Source organism: Mirounga leonina, unplaced genomic scaffold, assembly GCF_011800145.1.
Source record: "Mirounga leonina isolate KUSES-001 unplaced genomic scaffold, KU_Mleo_1.0 Mir_53, whole genome shotgun sequence".
In the NCBI taxonomy this organism is placed as follows: Eukaryota; Metazoa; Chordata; class Mammalia; order Carnivora; family Phocidae; genus Mirounga; species Mirounga leonina.
Genome location: NW_023270807.1, coordinates 86655611 through 86662189, shown reverse-complemented (window position 1 = coordinate 86662189; position 6579 = coordinate 86655611). Strand labels below are relative to the sequence as shown.

Below are 6579 nucleotides of genomic sequence, written 5' to 3'. Positions count from 1 at the left end.
CATTCAAGTGACCCATTTTCAAAACAACCAATTTTTTTGTTGTTAGAATTCACTCAGTTTCTATTCATACAATAGCTTGTATGTGGAGACAAAACTTAGTATGTCAGTTGGTGGAAGAAAATGAGCCTGATTACAATATTAGCATTCCTCAAATCCAGACTTGTTCAGTCAATAGTAAGCAAGAGTGTGTGAAGAAGGTATTTAGCTTAAGTCTGCAGAAAGAAAATGACTACCCATGCTTTTAAATTATTGGCCTTATGATTTTTGAAATGCAAAGTAGAAGGAGGAGGAGGAAGAGATGAGAAGGAGAAGAAGAATTTTGTTACAAAGTATGGACAGATGCAAGTGAGTGTCGGCTGAAAATTCCAGCTACAGTCATCCAAATAAAAATGCATGTCTGTGCCTGTTGCGTAGTTCGAACACAATGACCCAGGTTTTCACATTTTCTAGTGAAGAGTGCTATTCTGACTTAGCTGTCCTGGAAACACCTGCTCTGTTGTGTAATATTGATGAACTTGAGTTTGGAGCTGCTAGCTCTATACTTCTCTCTGTGAATTATAGGACACGCATAAATGATTAAAACAAGGCAACCAGAAATCTGATCCTTCCAGGCCTCCTTGGGATCAAATTCATTTATCAGCCCACCAAGGTCACTGACCTTGATTACCCAGAGCCTAGCTACTAAAATGATTAATTGATCTGTTCTCTCATTTCACTCATTTAATTTAAAGGGGGGGAGTGAAAAAGCGAAAATATTTTCAAGGAACTGACCTGTAAGCAATCTTACTTCGCTTGCTGCATCCTCTAAAGTCTTTATTAATGATAATGAGAAGCATCAATACAGGCTACAGCAGAGAGAAGAATAAACAAAGCGACCAAAGCTCTTCTTATACATCTTCCTCATATCAATTAACTTGTGATCCCAAGTTTAATCCTCTCTACAATTCTCTATACCATTCTATCTTCAAAAGGTGTGTAGGCATATGAATTGAAAGAATATACTGGAGGATATGAAGATCTAGTTTTATATCTGCAGAGGAAATAATTAAATAATTTTTAATATGTTTATTTTTATAATCAATGGATAACCTTAATTTGAGTAAAACATCATTTTTCTCAAAACTTCAAGGAAAAGTTGTCCATTAGAAGTTTCTTGAAAAAAAAAAAGGAAATTTCCTACAAATGATATTGCCATCTTCTTCATGGAATGGTAAGCATAGAGAATATAATAAAAGCATATGTATAAACTAATTAATTTTCATTGTAGCAGCCAAATAATCAAAGAATTAATTTATTCTAACCATCTGGACAGCATCATACAATATTATAAAACGATTAAAATGGGTTCTACTCAAAGTATATGGGTAAATATTTAACCACTGCTTGGGGGATGGGAGCCCAGATTTGTTGTAAATACACCCACTGGGACTGATTTCAAGCTTTCATGTAAAGTCACTGAACACAGTTAGGAAGAAATGTAATATATAACTGTAATATAACACTGCATGGTATTTTCTTCATACAGAATCTGCAAGATTTAGCAGGTAAAAAGTCAGAACGCCCAGTTAAATCTGAGTTTCAGGTAAACAACAAATAATTGTTTTAGTATCAGTATTTCCATGTAATATTTGGGGCACAACTATACTAAGGGATTTTCCATTGTTTATCTGAAACTCACATTTAACTAGGCATCCTAGATCTTATCTGCCAATCCTAATGTAGACATCACAGACAGAAAGACCTCAGGTACATAAATAACAGTAAAATGTAATGATGAATTTTGACTATTTATTACCTTTTTTTGAATATAATTTAAATAATCTGCTTTTTCATAATGACTGTATTTGACAACTCCATGCAAAATTCCTGAAAATTTAACAATCAGCTTTTTGCAAGTCAGCTTTAGCACACCTCTGATATTTTATGTAAGTGTAATATAGTTCACCAGAGTTAGACTTTGAAAACACAATGATACAGAGTTTAAAGTATATCTCAGCTCATAATACTACTAAGATTTTAAAATAACTTATAGACATGGCTTCATTAAATTTTAATGGGAAGTAAATTTCATTGCAACCAAACTCTCCCATACTCCACACCACCCTCCAAGCCCCACCCCTGGGGAAATTTCTCTGTAGCAAGGAAGAGCACATCTTCAGACTTCTTCCTTTCCATTTTTAGGGATTTGTGTGGTAGCGGGCCCTCTTTAGAATTGGGTGATCTTAATGACAAAGCTCTAACTTCAAAGCTTCTGCCATTTTTCTGTGGGACTGAAGTGGGGGACCTAGAGTAGAAGGTCCATCTGTTCCTGTGTTTAGCTGAACACTTTGATCAGATGATGGTAATGCAAAGATAAGCCTGGAATTTTGCTTGGGGTAAAGGGGAAAAATCTGCACTGATCCACAACAAAGTAATGGGGTTAGGAGTGTGTAGGCCTGCAGTTAGGGGAAAAACATGATGAAGATGAGCTCTACAGAACAGGTTACTGAGGAAGCCAAAACAACAGTTTATCTAATTTTGTTTGTTTTGTTCTTTTTATGCAGAGGACCACGTAATCACAGGCCCCTGATTCAGGTGCAGTGGGGGCACGGAAAGGGACCTGGCTGTTTCCAGTGTGGGCCTCTGGGGTGTCTGCAGGACCCCTGTTACTTCCAACACACCCCTCTTGCCCTGGGTGCTACCAGGTCCTTCCTCAGCTTGGGGAGCCAACTGAGTGCAGCTTTTGTTTTTTCAGGTGACAGCTCTGGACCCCATGAGGGTTACAAATCTGGAACACTTCACGAATTTGCCTGTCATCCTTCCGCAGGGGCCATGCTAATCTTCTTTGTATCATTCCAATGTTAGTATATGTACTGCCAAAGCGAGCACCAGTTTATCTAATTTTTAAAAATTAAATAGATACATACATACATACATGAAACAGATGTCCTTCACTTTAGTCAAACATTATGCTCAAAGGGATTTTTAAAATCAAGTCATTTTTTTGGACATTTGGGGCATTCCTATTTCATGGTAAAAACTTATACGGTGAATGACCAATCACCCTGTATCTATATTATTTTTTATTAGACTAGGTTTCCTTTTAGGTTTTCTTTAAGTGAGGAACCCCCAATACAAATGCTTTTTTGTATTTATACATTCATATATGATCTAGTTTAATTTTCATTTAATTTAATTAACATTTGCATTAAATGTTAACTTCAGATGTCAGTGGAGAAGATAAAGGTAGACACTAACTGTAACATTAAAAACAGTCTGTATTTTATGTCTGAACACGTAGCTGATATAGACATCTGCATGAAAAATTGCAAATTTGGATATCAAAATCAGTAGCTATGTAGAAAGTTCTATTTTTCTCATTTCTAATATTAGGAAGTTATATGGCAAATAAGAATAGTTATTAAACATGTTTGCAGTTTCTTCTAGTAATTTGAATAGTAACACAGAGAAGTATTCCTACAGGGTCTTCATTGCTGTTTATAAACTTTTTTTGGTTTCCAAACTGAGGTTTGACTATACCAGAAATCTGTTATATTATTGATAATGATTGAGCTAGACAGAATTAAATCATTTCACTAGTATAACTGGGTCTTCTAATCACTTAATTAAACTGATCTTGATTGGTTCAAAAGTGCATCCTAAAATTATTTTAAAGATTACATCATTTGTCAAATTCTCTATATTACCTAAGACATTCAGTGATGAAATTAATCCTCCTACATTTACCATTCTAAAATGAAATTGAATGTATTTCCATTTTTTCTTAGTGATATTGAAGATGTACAAATCAAAAAAAGAGATGGTAAATTTGTCCCAAATAAAAATGTGAAACTAATCCAAAAGTTTAAACAAAATATTTCATAGATAGTATGGAATAAATAAAATACTAGAAATATAAGAGAAAGTGAAAAGAAATTATTATATCCAAAACTTTGTCTCATTTGTACATAATTGAGTATTATATTGTTGTTGTTGTTGTTATTTGCTCTTATTAAAAAAGAAATTATTGTATTTGGGATTTTGTCTCATTCTTACATAATACAGGCTTATTGTGGTTTCTATTGCTATTTGTTCCTATCAATTTTTACTTAAACCTACTGGAGAGGTTGTAGCATTTTTGATCACACAATAATGAAAAGGTCACCAAATGATACTGAGGATCTCAAGTTCACCAACCAGCTGGGTGACTTGGGCAAGTCACCTTGCCTCTCTGCGTCTCAGTGGTCTTCCCTGGAGAATAAAAAATGGCAATATATATTCTCTAAGTTTCCTTTCCAAAATTACAAAATTTCTACTTAAAAATCCTGTGACTTGGGCGCCTGGGTGGCTCAGTTGGTTAAACAACTGCTTTCGGCTCAGGTCATGATCCTGGAGTCCCGGGATCGAGTCCCGCATCGGGCTCCCTGCTCGGCAGGGAGTCTGCTTCTCCCTCTGACCCTCCTCCCTCTCATGCTCCCTGTCTCTCATTCTCTCTGTCTCAAATAAATAAATAAAATCTTTAAAAAAAAAAAAAGGAAAGAAAAAAATCCTGTGACTCTGCCCTCAAACATTAAAACGTAAAAGCAGGTACTTTAAATGACCCAACAACCTGTATGTGGTTAAGATGGTGAATATGACTTCAGCAGCCCTTTTTCAGTTCGGTTTCATCAGATAAAAATCTCAATTTTTTTTTCTTTAATCAAAACTTGGTAAGAATTCAGAATAAATGTTAATGTAACAGAGTTCTTAGGAGGAAATGTTCCATATTTTGAAGAAACTTATTACAAATTCCATCTTAACACCAGAGCAATGGATTTGTTACCTAGTCACCAATGATAGAAATTACATACTTTACCAATTTGATTTAAAAATAATATGTCAACTTGGGGGCGCCTGCGTAGCTCAGTCAGTTAAGCGTTGGACTCTTGGTTTTGGCTCAGGTCATGATCTCAGAGTCCTGAGATAGAGTTTTGCATTGGGCTCTGCCTAGATGTGGAGTCTGCTTAAGATTCTCTCTCTCCCTCTCCCTCTGCTCCTCCTCCCACTTGAGAGCTCTCTCTCTCTCTCTCAAATAAGTAAATAAACAAATATTTAAGAGTCACAGACCTGTACCCCTGAAACAAATAATACATTATATGTTAATAATAAAAAATAAATCTTAAAAAAACATAAAATAAAAATAATATGTCAACTTAAAAATTTGCAAGAGGGGGTGTAGTTTTTCAAAATTATTTCAGGAAATACACTAAAAAAAAAAAAAAAAATGTGAAGACTGCTGCCCCAAACAGTCTTATTTTGTTCAGTGCTTTAATCCTAATCCCAAACATAATACTAAATCCTCAATAAACTGAGTAAATCCTCAATAAATCCTGAAGAAAAGTACTGGGAAACAAAGGGGACTTTGGCGAAATCTCCCAGATGAGTAAATCCTTGTTTATTCTTTGCCACCTGGTATACAAGCTGACCCTCAAAAGTTGGTAGCCATTTTGATATTCTATGAGTCTCTTGTGTTTGAGACGATATATTTTCCCACCATTTTGTTTACCCCTCCACACACACACACACACACACAGACACTAATGAGGAAGAAAGTCCTTGACTAAGCATGTCATCCAATCCTTTATCACAGTGTCCTCAAAGCTCTGTAGCCAAGGCATGGTGGTTTAGAAGTCTGGAACTCAGTCCTTTTCCTCTAGCTGAAGAAAGGAAGAGGATACAAAAATAGGGCTCTGCAGGATAGAGTGAAATGTTGGGTAAATGTGAGGCAGTTAGAAAAATAATTATTTTTCCTTGTGAATTTATGTGGATGAATTCCAGGCGCCCATAAATTCCAGAGCAATCCTTTAATATTTGTGTGTTCATACAATTATATCTAAAAAGTATGTATTAGTAGATATGTTGATGGGTTTTCTTTTACAGTGAACAAGCAATTGAAAGGAATTTTCAAAAAATAAGATGTTTGTTTCTTTTTTTTTAATATTTTATTTATTTATTTATTTGACAGAGAGAGAGAGCACAAGCAGGGGCGGGGTGGAGAGGGAGAAGCAGGCTCCCTGCTGAGCAGGGAGCCCGATGTGGGACTCGATCCCAGGACCCCGGGATCACGACCTGAGCTGACGGCAGATGCTTAACCATCTGAGCCACCCAGGTGCCTTAAGATGTTTGTTTCTTAAGCCAGTATTTTTCCAGCTATAAATCCTCTAGAATTAAAGGTCATTTTTTTTTCTGCTTTAAAAGTGCTGTCTTACTCAAGTCTAGGGAAGAAAAGGCAAAAAGCAAAGTCTTAATTCATGGATGAGCATCTTTAAAAAATTAATTTCCTCAATGCAGTGCATCTTTAGTAATAATAGCATGTGGCTTTATCCTTAAAAACAAAAAAAAAACAAAAAAAAAACAAATATTTCCCTAACAATTTTGCTTTTTGTAATTTGTCTGGCAGAAAAAAAAAATCATATGACTACATAAAGATGTTCAAAGATACACGCTGCAGAAAAAAAAAAAAAACAGAAAAATTGTGGAAAAAAGCTTAACAGTGGGGTATTGGATAAACACATTAAAGAACTTTTATAGATGGTATAATATGCAGTTATTTAAAAGGAT

At 35.2% G+C, this 6579-nt stretch overlaps 1 non-coding gene across 1 annotated transcript; it reads right to left on the bottom strand.

Moving 5' to 3' along the window:
- Positions 1 to 2761: 2761 nt before the first annotated feature.
- On the bottom strand, positions 2762 to 2868 carry LOC118001661. Its single transcript, XR_004676770.1, has one exon. It is a non-coding gene; the product is annotated as a U6 spliceosomal RNA (small nuclear RNA).
- Between the last annotated feature and the right edge of the window lie 3711 nt (positions 2869 to 6579).